This window comes from Nomascus leucogenys, chromosome 13 (assembly GCF_006542625.1).
Source record: "Nomascus leucogenys isolate Asia chromosome 13, Asia_NLE_v1, whole genome shotgun sequence".
Lineage (NCBI taxonomy): Eukaryota > Metazoa > Chordata > Mammalia > Primates > Hylobatidae > Nomascus > Nomascus leucogenys.
This window is the reverse complement of record NC_044393.1, coordinates 77,129,230-77,154,046: the sequence shown is the minus strand read 5'-3', so window position 1 is coordinate 77,154,046 and position 24,817 is coordinate 77,129,230. Positions and strand designations below refer to the sequence as shown.

Sequence of the window (24,817 nt, the reverse complement as noted above, 5' to 3'; positions counted from 1 at the left end):
ACCTTATGTATAAATTATATGCATGCATATATAGGAAAAAAACATTGTATGCGTCTAGTTTGGCACCGTCTGTGGTTTGAGGCATCCACTGAGTGTCCTGGAATGTATCCCCTGTGGATAGGGGGGACTACTGTACCACCCTGTATTCTGATTGTTGATGAGCTCATGAGTCTGCCAACTCCTTGATGGCAGAAAACAGAGCTTGATTTAGTGGCAGAAAACTATTTGACTTTGTGGTCCCAACTTCTAGCACGGCGCCTGACACACAGTAGAAGGTCAATGCATGTTTGCTAAATGAATTGAATGAAATGGAAATACAGATGCCAATCACTGCTACTTATCTCTTGATTTGTCTTTGCTTTTAAGAATGTTTGATTCAAAGAACATAAAGGGAGGATAATCTCAGAGAAACAAGGCCCTTTTTTCTTTTGTTACTGATCCAAACACAGTCCATGGCATATAGTATCTGGGGCAAAGGCTGGCTCATTATGGCTGCGCCCTTCCAGCTACTGCCCCTGAACACAGGTTCTGTCCAACAGCCAGGCTTGGCAGGGGATAGATCATAAATGCTCTAGGCAAGAGGCTCTGCAGTTGTCCAATTCCACATCTGAAGGAAAGACCAGTAGCTCCTTGTTACAGGGAAGAGGAAGAGAATTAACACTTATTGAGTATCTGCTGTGTGCTACACACTGAATTAAGTTCACAAAGACATGCGTGTTGTTTTACTTAATCCTTAACAACCATTTTGTGAAGTGGTTAAGTCCAATTTTACTAATAAAAAAATGGAGGCTTAGAGAAGAACTTGCCCAAGGTCATTTGATAAGTGGAGAGGCTAGAATTTGAACTCAGTCCTGCCTAATTCCAGAGCCTGGCTCTTGTCACTAGTCAGCGGGCAGCATGATTCTGCTGACATCTGGGAGCAGCACACTCCCAGATGTCTAAGTTTTTGAGGCAGCCGAGGTAGAGGCTCTGGCCCAGCGAGTGGGGGATGATGGCATGCTGAGAAAGGCCAGGAAGCAGACCTGGGGAGAGGCATCTGTCTTCCTGCTGGCCCTGGTTGCTCTGCTCTTGGGCCGAGGAGTGATGTGTCAGTATAAAGGAAAAAAGTCATTAAGGAAGCTTCAATTTCCCTCAGCACGGAACTGCCGGAGCTCCTTTCCTCGGTGATCCCAGGCGGAGCACTCCAGTTAGCAGCATTCTGGGCTCATTACCCTTTGGGGTTCGTTGCATCTATTCTCTGTTGGTTGCTCAGCATGAGCCTAGCGCCGAAACTCATCATTACTTCTCTGACTACCTGGGAGCCACTGGCTGCAACCTCTTCTTGGACCTGCACTGGGAGGTGGTCAGATTAGGGCATCCCCTTGCTGTGCGGCCAATAGGTTCCCATTTCCTTCCTCCCCTGCTGCCATTACTCTGCAGAGGAAAGCTACAGCAGACACCCAGAGAGGGGCTCTAACCTTTGAAGCTACAGGGGATCCTTTAGATCCCTGTGGTGGGAACATCAGCCACACTGAGATGACAAGAACATGGGAAACCATGGTCCTACAGAGCTGCCAGGGGGAGGAGCACAGGCCGTGGAGAAGGTAAAGCTGAAAGAAGAACAGAACCCGGCCCACCTTCCTGCCTCCCAACCCCCTGACTGGATACCTTTGTCATGCTCTGACCAAAACAAAATCCTTCCAGCTTTCCCAACTGAAACAAAACAAAACAAAACAAAACAAAACAAAACAAAACAAAACAAAACACAAAACCAAACCAAACCCACAAAGTTTATAATTTAAAACCCCAGAGAATTTATTGCCCTGGAGATGAGGAAATTTAAAACTCATAACCATCCTGCAGGCCAACAGATCAGGCAGATATCCATCCTATTAGAGTAACTCTACACTGCAGACATCCATCTTATTAAACTAAATCCTTAAGAAAGGCTTTCCCCACATCACACGGATACTGTGTATGACTTTCTGCTCACCTTCCTCAATACATTCATCAGCCCATTTTGTTTCCTCTGTTGAGTTCGGCCTCAGAATTACAAACTACTGAGAGGCAGCAGAAGTTTTAAATTAAGTATTCATAGGCGTAGGTGAGCTTGGGAAATGATGGTAGGTCATGAGGCAGGCAGGGAAGATTTAGTGCCTCGTGTGGAGAGAAAAGCTGAGGCTCATCCAGCCTGGGGATGGAGGAGCCAGGGAGAGGAAGAAGAAAAAGGAGGCTGAGAGGAGGAATTTAAAAGCTCTTTGGTCAAAGGGCCAGACACGCCACATGACAAAATGAAAATTACTGGAGACTTTGAACCATTGCTAATGCCAACCTCCGTGCAAGGCATTCATATCTGCTATGCAGAACAATCTATGTGTGAGGTGGGGACCTTGGTAGGATAGGCAGCCAGGTGCTCGTGCTTTCCTCCACTTCCCTTTGGGCATTTCCAGACTCCCCTCCTGCCAGATAGTTCTGTGTTACCACCACTTACCATAGATATAGTACAGCCAAGGTTGTCTTTAAGAACACCAACCTCTGTTCCTGGCCACCTTTAGGGCACCACTGGGTGGGACTCCTTTCCTCCCCACTCTGGCTTGCCTTAGGAGGTGAGATGCCGATCTCTGTTCTCTGCCTTCCTGCCACTGGAGGGCTGTCTCCTGGAGAAGGCACTGAGGCCTGTGGTCTACAGAGGTCTGCATAAGTAAGCGATGTGTACATGCCACCGCTGCTCCATCTGACCACCGTGCAGGTCATTCACTCAGCCCCAGAAAGGAGACCCAGGGGACTGCCGATGACTTACTGACAGTGGCCTTAGCGCTGATCAGTGGTGCTGGGAAGATGGGCAGCAGCAGGCCCATTTCTCCAGGGGCCTGCCCCCTGTACCAGCCATTCCCATTACCTTGTTTTATTTTCTTTTATTGCAGAGCAGCTCCAGTGTGTGGGCAATAAAGCTTTGACTGCTGCACTCCACAGGCCTGGGGTCGGGGAAAAGCTCAGCCTGCCGGAGTAGGACAACGTGGAGAGTGGAGGCCCAAGCAGGGGGCTGATTCTGGCTAGTGTATCTCCAGGGAAGCAATACCAGAGAATCCTTCCCTAGTCTGAAAGGCCCTTTGAGGACTAGCAGGAAAAAGGTGCCGCTCTGAAACTAGGGCTTTTCCCTGGTCTCCCATTTATCCAGGATCCCCATCCTCTGCTTGTGGGTTTTGTAAGTCCCCTTCCACCCCAGAAAACACTCTCTCTCAGCTGCTATGTTCCACCCTCTTGCTCCTGGACTGATTTCTTTCCCCCATTGCCCAGGTATCTCACTTCTGTCTTTTGAACAATTTTGCGTTCCACAGTTTTCCAGGTAGTGGGGGGAAAACATTACCTTCCAAAGTCTCTGGCCTCCTGCACCATTTTTCTTTGGACCCTGACAGTCATTCAGACCCCTGAAGACAGGGCAGGCTAAGGGGAGAGAATTAGCTCACAGCATCTCACAGAGCTGGGAACAGGGCAGTTCTTCATTTAAGTGCCCAACGCCTTGGGAAATGGAAGTGCTAGAGTGGCTGAGGCTAGAGAGGGGCTTCTTGAAGTTTCAGGTACATGCTTGTATGGGATAAAAGAGGCTTTAGGAAGAGGAAACAGAAGCAGCTATTTGGCTTACTGCCAAGACACGGGGTGACAAAGCTTCTTGCAGCCCTAAATGGTTTACAAACATAGAACCTCTGCCAAAACTTGTCCTTGTCAATTCTGAAAGCCTTAAAACCCCATAATTGTGTCTCTAATGAGACTCTCTAAAGAGACCCTTCCCCACCAATTGTCTACAACACACTATTTAATCTGGCTACTGCCTATTCAATAAGTGTAAGCAAATTTTTTTATTCAATGCATTTGATTTATGCTCTATTTTTATACCAACCAGTTTAAGATAATCATATGCCAATTCTTGTGTGCTCTAGACTTGCACTATCCATACAGTAGGTACCAGCTCTAAACTAGAAGTTCCTAAAGGGTAGGGCTGACTATTGGTCTTTTCACATAATTTTCTTAACTATAATGTTTCTGCCCCAAGGGACCCATTGAAGTGACACTGAAATCTGAGGGAATGATTTTCAGGGCACAAAAGTAGGGTGGGACACAAGACTGGCATTCCAGACACAGCCCATCAGGCCAGGCTTTGGACAAGGAGATGGATTTCATCTGATTTCCCTTGACGGACGAGTTGTGTTCAGCAAACAGCCTGGTATGCAGCTGTCACTCTGATGCTGAGCTCTGACAGGCATCGATCAGGCTGTGGTGTGAGCATGCAGATACACACACAGGCCTCGTCAACATCCGTGACTTGGAAGACAGCTCTGTCTGGGGCCAGGATGACTATACCCCTTTCAGCGGATGCTGCTAGGAGGAGATTGCACCAATGGGGAAAAGGAGACAGGATGGAGCTTCTTCCAAATACCCTTTCCTGGGTGGGAAGACAAGCTGTGGCAATGAAGTGGAGTCACAAAGGGGAGGAGAGACAGATCCAACCTTGATGGACAAGCTGCCAGAATGGGAGCTTGTCCAAACAGCTGAGATGAGCATTAGGCTAAAGCTGGAGCACTGGGCTAGAGCTGGACATAAACGGCCTGTAATCCGTAAGTCCAGGCAGAAGAAATGGACCACTGGCAGCCCCAGCCTTCCGTCCTGCCTGGCAGCTCCTCTGGGCCTGATGTTGCCCTCAGAAAAGCCCTAGGGAATTCCAGAGCACTCCAACTGAACTGAAGGTCATCTGTCCCAATGCTTCCTCCCCAAACCAAATGTCATCCTTACACCTCTGAAATCAGTGTCTATCAACTTCGATCTCCTTCAAAGAAGCCCATTTCACTGTTAGAAAAGTCCTCTTTCAAGTGAATGCCCTCTAACTTGAACTTCTTCCTACTGGTCTTAGTTTTGTACTCTGGAGCAATTTGAAACAAATCTGATCCGTTTTTTTATTTACCAGTGGGTGACTTTTAGAAAGTTCTCTGAACCCAAGTATCACTTAGCTCAGAGGACTGGCCACCTTGAGGACTAAACAAGAGAAGTTTGGTCAAAGGATGGGCACAGCACTTAGCAATAGTAAGTACACAAGTGTTCGTTCCTTGCCTCCTTCCACATGACAACCATTGGTATTATCAGTGTTTGTCCTTTCTTTCCATCCCAAGTGAATTCCATTACCTGGACCTGGATCCCATATTCTACACCACCCAGGTCCCTTCCTAGGAATGCCCCTCCATTTATCAGGAATCCTCTAAAAACACACTGCTTAGAACTGAACACAATATCTCAGATGCTGTTTAGGCAGTGCAGAATAATTACCTCCTTCGATCTATATGATTTCTCTATGAATGCAATTTTTATCAGTCACTTCACACTGTTAACTACAGTTGGTGGTAAATAAAACCCTGTGGGGTAATTTTCATGTAAGTTGCTGTCAAGCTAGGTCACCTTCATCTTGTAATGGTGTAACTGATTTTTGAACTTAAACATGGGACTTGTGGCCATCTCACATTGGAAGCTGCAGCCCATCTCTCTCTCTCTCATACTTACAGGAGATATTGAACTTTGATTTTTCCATTCTAACAGTAAAAAGTCTTGTTCATCTCAAATGTCTTTCCTGGGCCTCTGCCTTTGTCTTCGGGAGGGTGGACTCAGGGGCAGAAACATGAACTTGCACAGTGGCTCCAAGATACCCCATGGGAAGGATTTGGTGACACTGTCCAGGAGGAAAACTCCTGCACTGGGAAGCTGTGGGAAGCTCTGGAAGCGAGCACACAGGGCAGAACCAGAGAAGGAGCAGTCTGCACTCCACCCTCTGGAAAGCCTGAGCCCCCTCCTTCCTGGTTACTGGATCTGGGGCTTTCACTCAAGCAAGCGAAGCTACTGCCACTCGCATGGGCCCAGAGGTGGATTTGGTGGAGTCTATGGTCAAAATGGAGACGACACAGAAAAGAGCTCAGAGGCATCTAGGAAATGATGCTCTTTCTCAGCTCAGGAGGACTGACTTGGCCCTGCTGCCTCCCAGAGCCCTTCATCATGGCAGCTCTGCCTATCTTCTTGGATTAACAATGGTTCTGTCAAATAAGTATGGAATGTTTCTGGAAAAGGCTGGCTGGGTCATAGGTAGATGGTTGTGGGAATGCAGAGAACAGAGATTTGATTTGCAGGTGACGTGATAAATGGAAGAGAGATTTGGGCCCTAAGACTGGGGGAAGAGATGGAAGACCAAAAAAATCAGCCAGAAACTTGAGGCTAAAGAGAGCTTTTCTCATGTATTGCTCCAATGGCAAAATTGCTGGGGATCTGAGGGACATGTGGAACTTATTTGGGGTCTAGCTCCCAGATTTTACACCAGCAATAAGGTCGGTAACTAATGAAGTCCTTGCTATAGTGCAGTAACTGAACTGCTCACATCAGTGAAGCTAAACTTGCAGAGGCTTTCTTTTCTCAGTATCAGAGTCAATGCTGTGAGGATAAGTTATCTGGGGAAAAGAGGTAAGGAGAAGAACAATGAGGTATGGGATTTCTACTGAACTTTTTTCTTTAGGACCTGCTGGATCCTTCTGCCTCAATTTGTCTGCAAATGACATAAACATGCATTAAAGACGGCCAGAAAACAGTGACTTTTGCAAACGCCTCCATAGAGGCGTTCAAACAGAAAAACCATCCACATGGTAAAAAGAGGGAAGTGAGAAAGAAGAGGGAGAACTGGGTAAATTGAGTGCTCCATATCTTGTCCTGCTAATGTCTCCTTTACACACACATACATGTAAGTAAGTGCCTGCATGTCTGGTTCAGTCTTCTTACAAAAACCCAGTGGAAACAACCATGCAGTCTCTGAGGCTATCTGCCTTAGACAGAGAATGTCACTGAGGTCACTTCTGTTTTTATTCAGAATGCAGTGCTGAGAACCCTTTCCTTTGTGTGCGTTTACCCCAGCCTCCCCAATTCCAGCCAAGCTTTTACTTGATGATTCTAAGACATTAGCTCAAAATCTCTTTTACCTTCACACTGCCCCAGAGATCCATTGTTCCCTGGACCTCATCATTCTATCCTCTCCTGCTCACGTTGCTGGGACACTCTGGCCAATTTCTTCCCATAATTCTTCTTAATATTATCATCCCCATTTTATGGATCAGGACCCTGAAGGTTAAAGGATTAACTGGTTTAGGTCTAAGGCCATACAGCTAGTAAGTGACAGGGCCAGAATTCAAACACAGGTCTCTGATTCCAAGGTCCATGCTGCTGAACATAATGCCATCCTGCTGCACTGACGCTTCACTAGACTCGAAGCTCCTCAAGTCTTCTGGTCTCATCAATGACAGGTGCTGCTTGGGGAGGTGAGTGCTCTTCGAACTATGATGGACTTGAGAGGAAAAGAAAGGAAGAGGGGGAACTGGTGGGCTTCATGTCAGAATGGCACCTAAAGAGGAAACTGTCCTTGTCGGGAGGCCTTGGAGGGATGGAGTGGGGGCAGTTTCGGGGAAAGAGCAGTTAAGAGAGGAGAGGCCAGGAAGGAGCGGGGCTGGGATATAACAACATGGCGGAGCAGGGACTTGTTTCTTTTATCCAGAAGACAGAAAATTTTCTGGGGTGCTTGACAGAGTGGATCAAGCCCCCCAGAACTTGACTTCATCAATTGTGGAGCCTTCCACGGTGTTATAAAATTCAGGCCGAGTTGGGAAGAGAAGAGTGAAAAAATCTGCAGGTTGAAATCATGCTGGTTTTGCTCCAGGTAAGGGTAGCACGAGGGGTTAGGAGAGAACACTGCAAAAGGAGCAGACCTTGAAGGGGAAAGGTTCTGGCCCCATTTCTACCTTGAGATGACTGTGGGGCCAAAATAGCCAAGGCTGCTTAGAAGGAGCTCCAAAAGGCTCTGTAATGCTGCTAACAGTCCTGCTCTTTTGCAGACAGAAAGACAGATCAGACAAACACCCGTGTGAACAGCTGGAAGAAGGAGCTGTAAACCAGAGGGAGCGTTCTCTCTCTACTGACTGAAAGTGCATTGCAGAAGAGCCAGTGGGGTAGAGAAGACATATGGGGGAGTGATGAATATTTTATTTGGAGAACTGAGGATCTCTTACAGCAGCAGGGATGATACACATATACCCTGCATCACTTGAGAGCTCGCTGTGGCCCCTTTTCTAATAGCTTTCTGCTCTCTCGCCTTCCAAAACAAAAACTGGTCCCAGCAGCACTCTCCACAGCCACCGCAGCTGGACAGGCCACCACCGAGAAGCTGTTTTCAGGGGTTATACCTTCCCTCCCTCCTTTCCCAAGGCTGTTACCAAACAGGCTGTGTGTTTTTCCCAGTTCATCCTACTCTTTCCAATCAGTGCTAATTGAACCACTTAACTCAAAGACAATAACATTTGTCGTTTCAAACCATTAAGAAGAGTGACTCAGTTGAGGCGTCATGCATGAGGCCTGCTCTGGCATCACAGCACACTCACATGCAAACATGCCCACAAATGAGCACAAGGCACACTCAATGTGTAAACATGCACACAACTAACAGAGCTTAAGGAGAAATTCTGCAAAGCGTAGTCAGCAAATGTCAGCCTGTCTTTCTCAACAAGTTTTCCTGAATTGGAAAAAAAAAAAAAGAAAAAAAATCACTGCCAGTTCCAATTTGGAGCCGGGAAACTCTGTGGTCTCAGGATCTCCCAGAGCTTCTGCCTCTTGCATTCTCTGAAGTCCAGATATGAATGAGGAAGAAGACGGTCGGGCGCAGTGGCCCATGCCTGTAATGCCAGCACTCTGGGAGGCCAAGACAGGCGGATCACGAGGTCAGGAGATTGAGACCAGCCTGGCCAACATGGTGAAACCTTGTCTCTACTAAAAATACAAAAATTAGCTGAGCGTGGTGGTGGGCGCCTGTAGTCCCAGCTACTTGGGAGGCTGAGGCAGGAGAATTGCTTGAACCCAGGAGGCAGAGGTTGCAGTGAGCCGAGATCACACCATCACACTCTAGCCTGGGCAATAAGAGCAAAATTTTGTCTCAAATAAAAAAAAAAGATGCACGTTCATAAACAATGTCATACAAATCTCATTTCCTTTGTAGGTGGGTCACTAGTCTATAACACAAGGAGTCTATCTTAAACCTGCCCAGGGACTGAATTATTTTAGCTGGGTCAATGACAGGGCACAAAATGGAAACCACAAACTAAGTTACACCCTTTTCAAAGATCTCTCAACTCTGATTATGTCTTAGTTTGCCACTAATCTGTCTTTAGTATCTCTTTCACAAAAGAGGAGCAGAGCCTTACAGGCAAATAGGATTTAGCCAGAATTCACTAACACTGTTCTATATTCTATGTGTTTATTTTTAAGATTTCCTTTCATTTATGTAAGTGGTATTTTTCCATTTAAGAAAGCTTCCTTTAAAAAAGAGATTTCAGAAAGAACAGAGTGATTTAAAGAAAAATATTAATGAAATAATCGGTGGTACATGGATTTGGCTAAAGCACAGGCATGGTATAAAAATATCTGAAGTTTGGAAGATCCTGCTGTAAATGGAGCTGGGCAATAGCAGGGAAGGGACCACTGAGCGGCACTTAGGCTGCCTGAGTCCACAGGCACTCGCGGAAAGGTCCACGGGTTGCCTGATCAACAGCCATTTCCACCTTCTCCCTGCTGGCAGGTGCCCATCCTTTTTGCTCGTATGTGACTCAGGAAAATGCTGACTGGTATAAGTTATTTTTTGTGCCATGGACCCCTCTGGCAGTTGAGGGTAGCCTATGGACCCCTTTAAATAATAATCTTTTTACATACATGAAATATATAGGATTGCAAAAGAAACCAATCATAGTGAAAATTATGAAAATATTTATAAAAACCCATCGAAATCAGGATATAAGTACATGTATTTCTTTATCAATACACTAAGAGAACTAACATCAGCTCTAAAAACTACTGTACTTTCAAAGAAGTGGTAAGAGTAAACAATATTCTGAAATTCCTACAATTACTGTAATATGATATGAATATATTCTTTATTTCTATTGGTGATGAATAGATAAATTAGTTTTACTTTGATTTGCTGCTTAATTCATATTCAAAGGAAATAGTAAGTCTTAGCAGTTAATACAAATAAAGACATGCTAGGTGCTGTGGCTCATGCCTGTAATCCCAGCACTTACGGTGGCTGAGGCGGGAGGACTGCTTGAGGATGGAAGTTTAAAACCAGCATGGGAGGCAGGGCACAGTGGCTCACGTCTGTAATCCCAGCACTTTGGGAGGTCAAGGCGGGCATATCACTTGAGGTTAGGAGTTTGAGACCAGCCTGGCCAACATGCTGACACCTCATCTCTACTAAAAATATAAAAATGAGCTGGGCTTGGTGGTGTATGCCTGTAATCTCAGCCACTTGGGAGGCTGAGGGAGGAGAATCACTTGAATCCGGGAGGTGGAGGTTGCAGTGAGCTGAGATCATGCCACTGCACTCTGGCCTGCATGACGGAGTGAGTGAGACTCTGTCTCAAAAAAAAAAAACCCACAAAAAACCAAAACCAAACAAACAAACCCAAAAATCCCAGCATGGGCAACACAGCAGGATCCCATCTCTACAAAAAATAAAAACAATTAGCCTGGCATGGTGGCACACATCTATAGTCCCAGCTAGGCAGGAGGCTGAGGTGGGAGGATTGCTTTAGCTCAGGAGTTTGAGGCTCCAGTGAGTCATGATTGTGCCACTGCACTTCAGCCTGGGTGATAGAGCTCTAAGACCCTGGCTTTAGGGAGAAAAATTTTCCGTATCCAAATTCGTAGCTCCTCCAAATCCCTAGTCTCAGCCAATCATTGGGGTGGAGGAAAAGAGTTCCCTTTCCTGGTTTCACATAGTGGTTTAGGAGTGGACGTGTCATCCAGATCTGGATAATCAGTCGTAAAAGGAAGTCAGCTGAGATGCTTGTGGGGAAGGATCCTTTTCTTTTTAAACTTTTAAAAAGGCACAAAACAAGAAACTATGCTTCTCCTGCCTTTGGCGATTGGTGTATGAGCATGCAATGCCTGGAGCTATGGCAATCATCTTGCAGCCAAGAAAGGTACTTGTGGTCATGGGGAGAGAATGGCAGGATAGAAGGAGGGAAAAAACCAAGGTGCCTGATTCTGACCTGGGGACATATCTTAGTTAAACCAACCACCCCTCTCCTGGAGCTGTCCTACTTAGGGATTGACTTTTTATGTGAGATGATAAATCTGATTATTTAAGCTGCTCCTACGTTCTAGTGCTGCAGCATAAAACACATATAGCCTAAAGTGACCCATGAGTCTTTACCAGAGTTACATATGTCTTTTTCCACTTCCAGAAAATATTAGGTGGCTGAATCCCCCTAATATTCTGCATCACAGGGTAGGAGTGGCATGGGTTGATCTGTGCCCCAAACCCATCTCTGTCCTTTATTCCACTCTCTCAGGCTCCTCAATGTAGAGCAGAAGAGCTGTCTAATGAGAACTGACAGGATGGAGGCCATAGGGACTGCTGATGACAGGAGAGAGCCCTCTTAGCAAAGGATGCCACCCAAAGGGCTGCAGCATGGCTTAGAACTCTTTTCTGGGGGCAGCCACTGGGTGGGGTGGGGAGAAGGCACAGCCAGGGTCCATGGAAAACTGTTCTGGAAAAGAGGGAACAGGCAGCCCAGCACAGTTGTGAAGTCAAGAAACAGACAGTTGGCGTTTTCAGGTTCTTAACTGGTTCTGATCCAAATATCTGGCCTGATAACTACTCCAATTCTTTACAAGAGCTCCTTTTGCTTTTTTCTCCCATCAGCTCGTATCTGCCTCTAGTTTCCATGCTATCTATGTGCAAACTTCTCAATTCATAGCCCTAAATCTGATACAAAGCTTGGAGAAGGCATCAGACAGACTCTATAATCTCTGCTAATCCTAAAATCGGGAGCTAAACCCAGGACACAAATGGATTTGCAAAAATAAGGATTTTAGAAACTCAAATGGCATTAGCAAGCCTCAGAGACAAATGTACACAACTGAACACGATCCATCAATACAGAGACAGATATAGTATGTTCCTTCTACTTCATATGAACTATCTGGAAAAATAAAGTACTGAATGGGAAAAGGCTGTTACCCCTCCAGGGATGAGAGCAAAACCATTTCAAAAATGGCTTAAACTTGAAGATTCTCTTAAATTGTTTAGGAGTAGGAATGAGAAGAGGGATAAAAGGTGTGTGTGTGTGTGTGTGTGTGTGGCGGGGGTGGGGGGGGAAATGGGAGTGGGGAAGAAGATGAGCTCCTTTTTTATTTTAAACACTTTTTGATTATTTTCTTTGTTGTAAAAACAATGAATGATTTCAGCAAGGTAAGAGCAAGGAAGAAAAAATTTTCAAAATAAGTGTGTTGTACACGTATGGGGCCCATACAGGAAATTCTGTTTTCAAGTCACTGGTTTCAGATTTTCTGCTCATCTTACCTATCCCAGGGGACAAAGGTCTCTGGTAATCAGGCAGGGCTGCATTTGCCTACAAAGCCTGATTCTTTAGGAGTCTGCCTGTCCCTTTGTGGATGCGGCCTGAATAAATCTTTCTGTGCTACAAGTCAGGGCTGCAAAGCTCCTTGACCACACCCAGTGGAGAAGTGATAACACACAAACCACAAGTGCCATTGGCCCAAGTGTGGCGACAGGACACTTTAGATAGGAGGTGGGTCGGGAGAAAACTCTCGTTCAGCCAAATGGAAACACTTTCTTGGGTTTTCTTCTCCTCCACATACCCAGATGTGAAAGCAATGAGTCTGGGGTAAAGTCCTCGGCTGGGGCCACATCTTTATTCCCAGTCTGCTACCTTCTGTCCCCAGACACAGCCCCTCTCAGGCCCACAACCCTTCTCTCTGCACTATCCCTCTTCTAAAGGCTTCTAAAATAAAACGGAAGAAAAATATTTGTTTGGTTACATTGTCCTATTTAATAGACACACTAAGTGTTGCAATGTTTATTACGTGTGTATATATATATATTCACACACATATATACACACACACATATATATAAAAATACATATATAAAGGTATATTATCTAAAAAGGGGCAGAAATAAGAATCCTGCTCCTGAATATCTGGTAGCTGCAAGGTAACATTCTTTATCAAATTGAGACCAAGAGGTGTTCCTGCCTGATAGGAGACCAGGCCTGTCAGCACCACCATTTATATATTTCAGATATATAAATTTATATAGATATATAAAAATTTATTTTTTGAGATGGAGTCTCCCTCTGTCACCCAGCTAGATGCAGTGGCACAATCTTGGCTCACTGCAGCCTCTGCCTCTGGGGTTCAAGTGATTCTCCCACCTCAGCCTCCCAAGTAGCTGGGATTACAGGTGCATGCTACCACACCTGGTTAATTTTTGTATTTTTAGTAGAAATGGGGTTTTACCATGTTGGCCAAGCTGGTCTCGAACTCCTGACCTCAAGTGATCTGCCTGCCTTGGCCTTATTACATGTATATTATTTATGATGGACTAAATTCAAAATAATTAGGGCAAACAAGATACAAGGAGGGTTTTAATTTGGTAAAGATGAGGCTGGTATTAAAAAAACCCAGCATCACCGAAATATGAGAGGGGAGAACTGGCGTAACCTCTGAGATGGGCACCTGATTAAACATACTTCAGCCACCCTCTTTGGCTTTTCTCACAAAGAGATGTGGCCTAAGATGGAGATATTCAGCGGGGAGAAGACTAAGCCCAGCCTGCCACTCACGTGCCAGTGATGCTGTCTTCTAGGCTCTCATGTATGCGTGAGCCCTTAAAAAGTTCTTCAATACCTGCTTAATTCTTTCCCTTCACAGAAAACAGTACTTAATGAGAATGGTCTTGTTCACCTAAGCAAGTGAGTCAAGGTTATGTGTTTACAAAACTCATTAATAACAAATAACATCTTAAAAGAGACAGACTCAGATAGCAGCTGGCAGGAGCCAACTCCTCCAGTGACATTAAAAACAGGACAGGGTTGGTGGTGGTGCTGACAGGCCTGGTCTCCCATCAGGCAGGAAGACCTCTTGGTCTCAATTTGGTAAAGAATTTCACCTCGCAGCTACCAGATGTTCAGGAGCAGAATTCTTATTTCTGCCCCTTTTCAGATAATAGGTGCAAAAGGAAGGGTTAGGAAATCAAACAGGTTCAGGGTACCATAGCTCTTGCTTGGGGAGAGAGTGAAGGACCAGTCTGGCAGGACGGGCAGCAGTGCTGAGCAGAGGCTACAGCCTTCGCAGGCATCTGAGAAGAATGACGACATCCCCAGTTTGTTGGCTGGTTGGTCTGTTCATGTTCATCTTCCCCTTTTCCACTTACTGTCTCTCTTGCATACATGGGCATCACCTTGAATGGATCCTGCTGACTGGCTCATGGAGGCTGACTGCCAGAAGCCAGGGCAGGAAGGACAGGGTGTAAGTTGCTCAGTGTATCTGGGATCTCAAGATGGTCTCCTCTTGGGGAGGGATCCCCAGGAGCTCTGTGCCAGATCCAAAGCACCAATAAGTTGCTGGGCCAGAGAGGCTGTTTTCAGGGAAGGGAGGAGAGTCCCTGTCCATCTCAGACACTGCTGCTCACTCACACAAAGCATCCTTTCAGAGTTGCTGGCTGGCAGGGCTCCTCACGGGTTTTTTTTCAGGGTTTGTGCACTGAATACAAATCAAGTAGCCTCACTGGGCTGCCATACAAACTGTCCCTAGTCACCAAGAAAGTGACAGAGAATGAGAGCTCTTCTAGCCAGGCTGCCAGCGTCTAGGCATCATGGTAGGAGACCCCTCAGATCCCCAGCTGGCAGTTGCACAAAGGCTGGGGATTTAGCACCCCCCATCAGAACCAGAGCCATTTCAGTCTGGTGATCATCAGAGAAATAGTTTAAGGTGGACCAAGATGAAAGGCTCCCCAGAACACCCTGCTTAGCAGTCTTAGCTAGTAGTGAGATAAACATTGAAAGATGGGGATTCATGGCTTGGAGTGGTGTTGGGATAAGGCAGAACAAGTTTCAAGGTGGTCATGTTACCCATGGTTAAAAAGAAATAAGCAAACAAATCAGTTCTAGCCAAATTCAGAGCTGTATGAAAGAAACTCAGTATGTAAATGTGAGAGAGTATGTATATGAATAGACCAACTAGCCAACCAACAAACTGGGGACATTCTCATCCTTTCTAAATCTGATAGAGGAGCTGAGAGTTCTAGCATGATGTCCACCTATCCCCAATTCCTCTAGATATAAAGGTGATTTTCCACTGGAAGCATTTGCAGACAGAGTTGCATCTAAAAACATGGAGCAAGAGCAGACTGGAGGCTTGATAGATCTAACTCCTGAAGAAGCTCAAGTCATAATAAAAAAGGAACGCAGCATCCAGGAACCTGGGTGTTAGCCAATTCACCCATTGGTTGTTTGATGACTCATGGGGAAGCCAGTGGTGTGGGTGCTGGGCTGGTTTCCTGGTGTTCCCAATGCTGCGCTGCCCTCCACCTCTTATTTTTTAAATTGTTGTTATTATTATTTTAGAGATGGGGGGGGTCTCACTATATTGCCCAGGCTAATCTCAAACTCCTGGGCTTAAGCGATCCTGCATCCTCGATCTCCTGTAGTGTTAGGAATATAGACAGGAGCCCCTGCACTGGGGCCCCCTCTACTCTTAAGGTATAGTGCTTGTCCTTTTGCTCAAAGATGGGAAGGGGTGGGATGAAGAGTACCAGCTACGGAGAGACAAAGTTCAAGCCCACATTTCCATTATGGGTCCCTTAATTATCTCCCTGGAACTCCTTAGATGAGACAGATGAACTTGCCAAGGAACTCACGTTACTAGGCCAGTACTGAGTGGACTACTAGAACAGGCAAATCCTAACCATAGCTCAAGCTGGAGGCACACAATTGAAAACAATTAGCAAACTGTGCAAGGCAGCTTGATGGCTACAGATGCTGATGTCTAAAGAAAACGAATGACAGATCAAGAAAGCTGGTAGAGAGGAGGCAGTGCCAATGTGGCACCACTCTACAAACCAAGGGATTAGAACGGCTTGGAGGCCATGGAAGAGATACAAGAAGAAACCCCAGAAAAGGACATAATAGGTTTCAAGCCAAATTGAATAGATTAAAAACATGGAGAAGTTCCAAGCTGATTAAAAATCTTTAATTTAGTCAGAAATTCCGTAGGATAAGTATAAAAAGTATGTTCCCATTTTGTTTCCACTTTACAGATGCTAAAATTTTCTCTGGAGCACAGAGTTGCTCAGTTAAGGGGCTCTAGAATATTCCCAGGAAAAAGGTCTTAAACCATGTCACATTTTTCTTTTTCTTTAAAAGATAGGACCTTGCTCTGTTTGATGACCAGAGTTGGAGTGAGTGGTGCGATCTCAGCTCACTGCAACCTCCTCCTCCCAGGCTCAAGCGATTCCCCCACCTTGGCCTCCCAAAGTGCTGGGATTAAAAGCATAAACACTGCACCTGGATTTTTTTTTTTTAAATTTCTGTGACACACCCCGTGTTTCAAGGAAACAAAATTACAACACAAAGAAACATCTTCCATCCAGGCAAAAGGAAAAGAAAGTCACTGACAAAGCTGGAGAAGGACCCAGGTAGCCTGGCCTCCCAGGCGGACTCAACACACAGCTGTCTGCTGTCTCCCCGAGTGTTTTTAAATTAAGGGTTTGTTGATGGAATTCTTCTTCAGTCAAGCAAAATTCGGGGACTGACAGGTAATAGAGATGAGGACCCTAGACAGAGGGGACCACAAGCTCTGGGCTCCTCTCCTTGCCCAGCAGGTACCCACCGACTGTGCTATAGCTCCGGCACTCAGTGGGATATTTATAGCTGCCTTTAAATTTACCCAGCTCTCCATAAAGCGAGGTAATGGGGCGCCCTTTACTGCTGCTAGTGGTGATTGTCCTAACATTCTTTAATTAGCAAAAAGCGTTGGCACAGCCACTTTCAAAGCATTTGATCTTACTGTCCTGGTGTTCCCTATTTCAGGCTCAACAGCCCCCACTCCCTTTGGAGAAAATGCACTTGAGCCAATTTGAAAATGACAGGCTTATGTGTACATGAGCACAGATTATGTATTTGTGCACCTATGCTCACTCCTCACATATTCACAACTGCCAAGAACCCGTGAGCCTTTACGATACCTCCATAAAACTCTCCTTCATAAATCTGTCAGCAAGGGGCTAGGAATTCTAAAAATTGAGAACTGGAGACCCTCAAGGTCACTAGGATTCTCCTTCATTTTTCCAGTATTAAATAAAAAATCAGGCTAGCAATTTCTCACCTGCTTCTTCAAAGAATGTAAGTAGAGCAGGGTAGGGCTAGGGCTATTGATAAAATTAGGAAGGCCTGAGCTCTTACCCACGTGGGACATCAAAAACAGTCCTCATCCCTCTGAAATAATAAACTCGCTGCTATGGTCTAAGTATTGGAAACAAGATGCAGGGGCCTCTGCTCTTGTGGGGATGCACAATAGACAGCCCATAAACAAGACAATTTCAGATAATGGAAAATAAAATGAGAAAAATAAAGCTGGGTGATATGACTGTGATGAGTGGGGCTACTCTGGACAGGATAGCCCCCTGAAGATGTGGGGGAACATTTTAGGTTGTGGGGAGAGTAAAGGCCTTAATGGGGAGAACCATGTAAGAGTATTCCAGGAAAAGCAAGAAGACCAGTGTAGCTGAAGTGCAGGGAATGAGGAGGAAGACGATAAAACCTGAGGGCAGAGGTGCAGGCAGGGATGAAGGCTTAGGGCCTGCGGGCCATGGGAAGCAGTATGGTTGTTATTCAAACTATGAGAGGAAGACACTGGGGCATTTTAAGCAAATCAATAACATAATCTGATCTACTGTCACAAAGATCACTTTGGTTGCTATGGAGAAGAGACTGTAGAGGGCAAGTGTAAAAATCTATGTCTTGAATAGATTAATTTCTTAGTTTTGAATAAATGTTCTGTGGTTATGTAAGATATTAACTCACATAAGAGAAAGCTGGGTGAAGCACATATGGGAACTCGGTACTATTTTTGACCTGTCTATAAGTCTAAAATTACCTCAAAAAAAAAAAAAAAAACCAACCCAGTAACTGTTAAAAACAAATAATGAAAAACATCTCATACCTTAAACAAAGAATTGAAAGTTATAAATTAGGTGCAATAACAAAAGCAGGTATCTAGAAGAAAAGAATCCCCTCAATAACTGACTTTGAACAAGACGGCCTCTTCTATACCGGTTTCCATATTAGAAAATAATAGATGCTACGACCATTACTATTTGCTGAGATTGTGATTTCCTTTACTTGCTTCTAGTTCAACAATAGCATGAAATAAGTTATTAATCCCACTTTACACGTGAAGAATCTGGGGCTTAAACAACTAACCTATATATACGCGGTATGTAAGAAGCAGAACTGGGGTTTAGACTCAGGTCTGTCTGACTCGAGAGATGCTCGGCATCCACCAGTACACCATAATGCCCACTAGCATGCACACACACAGACACGCATGTGCTCTTATGTGGCAAATTTTGTATTAGTCTATTTGGGAAAAAATATTGTTTTGGGTCTTCTCCAACCAAAATCTGAAAAATTTTAAGCATACACTGTGTGTCTGTGAAGAGGCTAATTGTAAGTGTAGGCATGGATTAATGATCACATTTACGTTTCAGATACCTGAAAAGCCACTCTATTCATAGCTCTCAGTTCCACATCTGTACCTGCTGGCCCTGATCTGGAGGTATCCCTTAATCTCCAATGAACATGAAGCTCAAAATTTCTAAGACTTAGATACAGCGGAGCCAAATTTGGTGGCAATGCCAGGAGGTACTTTTGGTGTTACTACTGGTAAATGCTTAAGTGTTCCAATATCTTTGGGATAAAATCTAGAGACAATGTAAAGAGAAAGTGAGAAAATCATTAAGAATGGAATCAGAAAGAAACAGAAAGTAAGAGACAGATTTCTCCTGATTGTGTCTTGTCAGCCTGCCCCGTTCTCTTGGCTCATGTGATGTTTCCTGATTGAGAGACTCTCTCCCTTCCCAGTGGGAAGACCCAACAGCCACACAGCTCCTGCTTGGCTCCCCTACCCTTCACAGGCACAGGTATAGGGAAGAGTCACCTGCTGGTTGTCAGATGCATTGTCCCTTTCCCCTTCATCTTAAATGGCACATCACAGCATCACAGTGGTTGAGTTTGGGCTCTGTACTGAGACTGAAACCTGGCTCTATCACTGTAATGGGCTGAATGAAACCCTAGAAAAATAGGGGTACAGCCTCATTCCCAGAACCCTGTGACGGTTAACCTATTTGAAAATGATGTCTGCAAAGACCCATTTAAATTAAGGATCTTGAGATAAGGAGATCATCCTGGATTATCCAGGTAGGCCCTAAATCCAATGACAGGTGTCCTTGTAAGTCACAAAGAGGAGAGAGGCAGACAGAAAAGGAGAAGGCAATGTGGCCATGGAGGCAGAGACTGAAGTGATACAGCTATAAATCAAGGAAGGCTGACAGCCACCAGAAGCTGGCAGGGGCAAGAGGCAAGGAATGATTCTCCCCTAGGGCCTCTGGAGGGAGTGCAGCCCTGCCAGATTTTGAACTTTTAGCCTCCAGAACTGTGAGAGAATATATTTCTGCTTTAAATCACCAACTATGTGGTGATTTGTTATGGCAGCCTCAAGAAAAAAATTTAATCACTCATTAGTAGTCAGTTCTGTGATCCTGAGAACACTTCTTAAATTCATCTGCAAAATGGGGAAATCTGATGGTACCCATCTCACAGAGCTGTTGTGAGGAGCAAATACATGTAACTTAATGCAGTACCAAGTACCTATCAACGCTGCAGTAAATGTTGCTATTAAAACCATTATTACTGCCATACATAGGCAATTAAAGAGGAAAAGCCACAAGGGCCTGGAATGGGCCAGTGTACCTACAGAAGTGCATTTTCAGGGCTCCTGGCTGAACCTCTCTTTTCAATTTGAACATGTAAGTGACTGTGGCTAGACCACGTGCAAACTATTCCAAAAGAGGAGGCAGAGTGCTAGCTGGGAGGTTTGCCCCATCACTCGAGCCTGACAGCCCACAAAGAAACTGTAAGCCCTAGAAACTTAGTCTTAGAGAAGAGGGAAAGGCCTCTCCATTCTCTCTCTTTACCATTTGTACTAAGCACTGTGTCTTTTCTTAGCCAAGGTTTTTAAAAATTGCTCTTGATGGGACCTGGAGGGAGAATGCTTTTTTATCCTTTATTGTCCACTCCCTTCTGACTTCCTTAAAGAGCTGAGTCCTTGGGGGAAAAGAACAGTGGATTCTAAGCACACTCAGAAGAGTGGGTAACTCTAGAACAGCTGTCTTGCCTTGAATCATCAGGCTCCAGGAATAAAATCCATTCCCTTTATGACTGTGGGTAGTAATGGCACAGCCAGCCTCACTATGGGATCACAGGCAAGAAAAATAACCTTCCCTTTGCAATTCTGATTTTACTTATTAAACAGAAAATTCGTGGCTAGTTGTCCCTGATAGGTGTTTGCACACGTGGGTGGAACTAAGACACACACACACACACACACACACACACACACACACACACACACACAATGTGTTCATTACCTTGGAAAGAAGGCAGTCACTATTTCCATGCAGACCATTCCTACTTTTTATTATTACTGATTCACCAACTGATATCTTTCCTTCCCTTTGTGGAGGGCAATTTCCATACTACTTTTTTCTTTCTAGTTTCCCAAATTCCTTTTATGTCTTTGCTCCTGTTCTGTTCCTGCCACTGACGGACCAACCCTTAAAAGAGGCCCCAAAGCCTATTTGGTGGCAAAACCATACCCCGCTCACTCCTGGAACACCCTATGAGGCATTATGGACATCTAGTGGCTGCTCAGGATAATGCCTCAGGGATGCATATCAGGTTAGGGAGTGGTCTAGCCCTGGGCTTTACTAAGGAACCCAATTATCCTGGCTGGGTGGGAGAGTCCTGGGTCCTCTAGATGACCATTTCTGTCATTTTCTATTGGGGACCCAAAGTCACTAGGAAGTGCAGACTGGTGCTATTTAAGACTCTTCTTTATCCCAATCCAGCAAAGCATAGTTGCACTGGCATATAAGCCCACATTAGACAGGCATTTGGAAATATGTTCAAGGCCCAGGTTTAAATGCCAATTAGCCATACATTGTCACTTTGACTGAGGAACTGAGGTTAGAAAGGACAGACTCTGATACTAATCAGTCATGTAGCTTTAGGTAAGTCACTCTGCCTCTCTGAGCTTTATCAGTGACATCTGCAAAGTGAGAGGTTAAATCCAGATAATCTCCAAGGTCCATTTTAGTTTAACATTCTGTGATCTATGTGTCTTTTTAGCAGCTGGGAAAACACAGTCCAATTTGCTCTGCTCCGGCACTGTGGATCTCTAGATTAAATGAAGAAAGCATTCTCACTTAACTTTGTGGCCCATTTCCAAGACTTGGCTACAGTCCTAAAGGATCAACCTTCTTCACAGAGCTACATATCTGAGATGGGGCAGGAATCATGTACTAAGAGAGTGGTAAGAAACTTTCTAATCCATTTCCTTGATTTTATAAATGGAAAAACTGATGTTTAGAGCTATTTTAAGATTTGTCACATGTCTAATCAGTGGCAGAAAGGGGACTAGAACTCAGGTATCCCAATCTTAGCACAGGGCTCATTCTACAATACCAGGCTGCAGACACAGGCCTTGCCCAATCACTGCTGGCTTTTTAAGCTCTCTCTGGCATTATCACAGCAGTCTCCCTGTGTGAAACTGCAAGTGAAAACAATCTGAATCCAGGCCTCTTCCTCTTAGGGTTTAAGTAGCCTTCTTCCCTTCTTATTCTTTGGTGGCACCATTCCAAATCCAAGAAGCAGTCAGAGCCACGGGCGGTGAGGAGCAAGATGCCATGGCTAGATGGTACTTGGGTTACCAAAATGAGAAGCTGCAGTCCCACTTTTAGCTCAGAAGGGCTGTGTGCAACGACAGCCCCACAGCCTCCTCTGTAGTCCAGTTAGCAGGTTCAATGGTGCTTTCCTGGCCCAGCTGGCTTACAGGGGGCAAAGAAGCCTGGTGTAGAGCTCGACAGAGCTTGGGCATAGTCACCTTCATGGATGGCAGTCACAAATACTTACTGAGAGACAACCTCATTACTAAGTACTGGTCTGACCCAGGTCGGCCCCCACTTTCATCTACCTTTATAGTGAGGGGCAGCAGCTTTCATTTGTGGAGCCTGGAGCTGAACAGACAGGGTTTGAATTTGCCTACAGTAGCAGGGGACCAGCCCAGGCAGAGCCCCTGTTGCCTGAGGAAGGAGGGAGAGTCATACTTAATCGTTGCCATCTAGACCCTCGCCAGGGGTCTCCTCGGGCAATAGACGACTCTACTAGGTCCGTGCCAGCTATAAAGGAGCAGAACCTCTCACCAGAAAGTCTGAGTGTCCTCCACAGTCCTGTCAAGCTAGGTTCACATTTGAGTCTACTAGACGGTAGTGTCCTGCTTGAGACTAAGGATATGCGGATAGGGTTTCAGTCAAGACATAAAAAGAGCTGCTAAGGGGCACAGATAGAATTAGTATCAGGGTTTGATTTACCTCCATGTCTCCCTCATTCTTTTTCTTGATGAGAATTCATTTTCTCAGCCCGTCTCCTACCCTTCATCTTCTCTGACACATCCTTCACTGAACTTTCCTACAGTCTTTCTCTCCTCCCCCCTCCACTTGTCTCCACCATTTACTCTATGCAGAGTAGACACAGCAGGCATTCTTGTTAGTGATGAAAACATCACACTCAGGGTTTGAAGGCTGGATGGAAAGGCTGGCTCTGTTACTTTCTAGTGTGTGACCTTGGGCAAGTTATTTGCCTGCCTGAGCTCTAAGCGCCTTCATCTGTGAAATGGAGACAAGTGTGGCAATTACTTTCACTGGGTAAATGAAGATTAAACAAGAACAGATATAAGTTTTTGGTATGGTGGATGGTACATAGTAGATAAGCATCCCAGTAAATGACTGTTGAAGTGGATGAATGAAACCTGAGTTCTCATCCCACCAGGAGAATACTTTGGGGAATCACTTCCACATCCAAGTTTCTTGACATCTGAGACATGCTGAGGCTCAAATCCACTATCACTTACTAGTGACCCTAGGCAACATGTTTGACTCATATAAAATGAATAATAGGGCTGCAGTGGAATACAGAGTAAGGGTTCAATAAATAGAAACTATCAAGGTTATTATTTGACAGCAAATGGTAACAGAAAGGTCTTGGTAAAGAATGGGGACTCCAACTTGCCTACAAAGGAACCGTTTCCAGGACTTCAAGTATTCCATGGCGTATTTAAAGAGGTTCAGGTTACTGGACAAAAGACAATACTCAGAAATGGGTGTGGTAGAAACCAGAGAGCTGAGAAATCTGGGACCTCCTCGTTCTTAAGCAACAGCCCACGCGCAGGTGATAAGGGTTTATCAAGCGAGCCTGCCAGAAATCACACGGGGAGAGGGGTGGGGGATGAGGAGTCTGGAGGCAGCTCTTGAAGGGAAGGGACATTAAGCCACGCTATATTCTACTGGACCGGCTTCCCAGGACTCAGCTACAGATTGCCCCACCCACAGTCGGCAGAGAAAGAGGCAGTCTTTTTTCAGGGCGGGTGGGAAAAAGCTGACCTAGTCCTGTTCTCCTACACTAGTCTGTCAAATGCCTTAAGGTCTCCTACCAGAAATAGGAGCAAGAATTCCACCCCCACTCCCAACCGCTACCCCTGGCTGCTACGCAGTTCTTCTCAGAGTCCTAGCCAAGGAAGGGCTGGAGAGCTCACAGGGTAGGGGGCTCAGCCGCCCGCCTCCCTTCCCCCAGTTCTCTGGGGACAGCGGGGAGCAAGGGGCGACTCCAGCCAGCGAAGACTGAGAAGCCGCGGCTGCAGCTCCATGAATGAACGGGCTGTGTCGTGGGCTCCGGGAGTTCACCTCAATCCTTCCTGCCGGCCTCTGTGCTGTCCCAGGTTGTCATTCCCCAGCTCATCGCATTTGGTCATTCCTGCCACTGTTTCCCGCCCCCGCAACCCTCATTAGGGAAACTCTCATTTAAAGCCCCAGTGAGAGCACAGGAGAGGTGAGGCAGAGCGAAGGAGGGGCCGGCGGCAGTGCAGCAGCGAAGCCCGGGCTCTCGGTCCTGGGAGCCTCGTGGCCCCCGCCGCTGTCCCCCGAGTCCCCACCACGCACTTCCGAACTCCGAGCGCGAGTCTGCGGCCCGGGCGGCGCGGCGAGGCGCCCCGTCAGCAGTCAGCGGGGGTGAGGATGACGCGGGCCGGGCGAGAGGCAGGCCAAATGCAGCATCCCCGCCGCGCGCCGCTGGGCCCCTGAGCCCCGCTCTTCAGAGCCAGAGGGCCCTGGGTGCGGGCCGGAGGGCGGGGGCCGGCGCGGGCTCTCCCGCCGCAGCCCCGCGCCGCTCCAGCCTATCAGCGGCCACCCAACTGCTCCCTCCGACCGGCCCAAAATAGCTGCGAACGCCTGCGACTTGCGCGCGGCCCCTCACTTGACGCTCACTCCGGCTCGCTCGCCCGCTCGCCCTGGCCCCGCTCCGCTAGTCTAGAGGGGGCGGGGAGGAAGCGGCCCGGGGAGGGGGGAGGGGGGAGGGGGAGAGAGGAAGAGAGGAGGAAGGAAGGAGGAAGGAGGAAGACTGGCGGCCGGAGGCGCGGGGCTGCGCGGCGCCGGCCGGCGCCGGCGTTAACCCCGCGAGGCAGGCGGCGGAGGGGGAGCGGCGCTAATACATAAGAGCACTGCATCACGCTAATCTTCTCCCAGAACAGTATGCGTCAGCAGTACATTCACGTTCTGACTGAAGGACAAAAGGATGAGAGA

The 24,817-nt window shown here is 46.3% G+C and overlaps 1 protein-coding gene across 1 annotated transcript in view; it reads right to left on the bottom strand.

Annotated features, from left to right (window-relative positions):
• The window catches only part of SND1 (staphylococcal nuclease and tudor domain containing 1), a 440,010-nt gene that overhangs the window by 35,974 nt on the left and 379,219 nt on the right, over positions 1–24,817 (bottom strand). The gene's annotated exons all lie outside the window — the stretch shown is intronic.